The sequence below is a fragment of the Propithecus coquereli genome, unplaced genomic scaffold, assembly GCF_000956105.1.
Source record: "Propithecus coquereli isolate 6110/MARCELLA unplaced genomic scaffold, Pcoq_1.0 Scaffold76, whole genome shotgun sequence".
Taxonomy (NCBI): Eukaryota; Metazoa; Chordata; class Mammalia; order Primates; family Indriidae; genus Propithecus; species Propithecus coquereli.
Genome location: NW_012153729.1, coordinates 1,881,602 through 1,882,463, shown reverse-complemented (window position 1 = coordinate 1,882,463; position 862 = coordinate 1,881,602). Strand labels below are relative to the sequence as shown.

The following is an 862-nucleotide window of genomic DNA, read 5'->3' as shown; positions in this document are numbered from 1 at the left end:
AAAGCAAGCACGGTTACAGAAGCAAATGGCATTAGTTAAAATCAAAGAGAACACATTTTTCTAATCTAAAACAGTTTCTGTTCCACACAAAACAAAGTACATTCTCCTACTATCAATTCCTGCCTTTCACTTTGGCTATGCAGAAACTTTCTAGTTTAATTAGATCTCATTTGTCTATTTTTGTTTTTTGTTGCTCGTACTTTTTAGGTCTTAGTCATCAATTTTTTTTGCCTAGACCAATGTCCAGAAGAGTTTTCCCTAGGTTTCTTCTAGTATTTTTAGAGTTTCAGGTCATTTCAGTCTTTAATATATATTGAGTTGATTTTTGTCTATAGTAAGAGAGAAGGGTACAGTTTCATTCTGTGCTTATGGCTATCCAATTGTCCCAGCAGCATTTATTGAACAGGGTGTCTTTTCTCTAGTGTATGTTTTTTCTGCTTTGTCAAAGATCAGTTGGTTGTAGTTATATGGTTTTGTTTTGAGGTTCTCCAGTGTGTTCCACTGAACTATGTGTCTACTTTTATGCCAGTACCATTCTATTTTGGTTACTATATTCTTGTATTATAATTTGAGATCAGGTAATGTGATTCCTCTAGCTTTGTTCTTTTTGTTTAGAATTGCTTTGGCTGTTTGGGCCCTTTTTTGATTCCATATGAATTTAGAATTTTTTTTTTCTAATTTGGTGAAGAATGACATTGGTATTTTGATAGAGGTTACATTGAATCTGTAGATTGCTTTGGGCAGTATAGTCATTTTAAGGATATTAATTCTTCCACTCCATGAGCATGTGATGTTTTCCCATTTGTTTGTGTCATTTATAATATCTTTCATCAGTGTTTTATAGTTTTCTTTGTAGAGATCT

At 32.7% G+C, this 862-nt stretch overlaps 1 protein-coding gene across 1 annotated transcript in view; it reads left to right on the top strand.

Moving 5' to 3' along the window:
* Window positions 1-862, top strand: part of LOC105824691 (ATP-binding cassette sub-family A member 10-like) — a 132,571-nt gene that overhangs the window by 59,668 nt on the left and 72,041 nt on the right. The window lies entirely within an intron of this gene.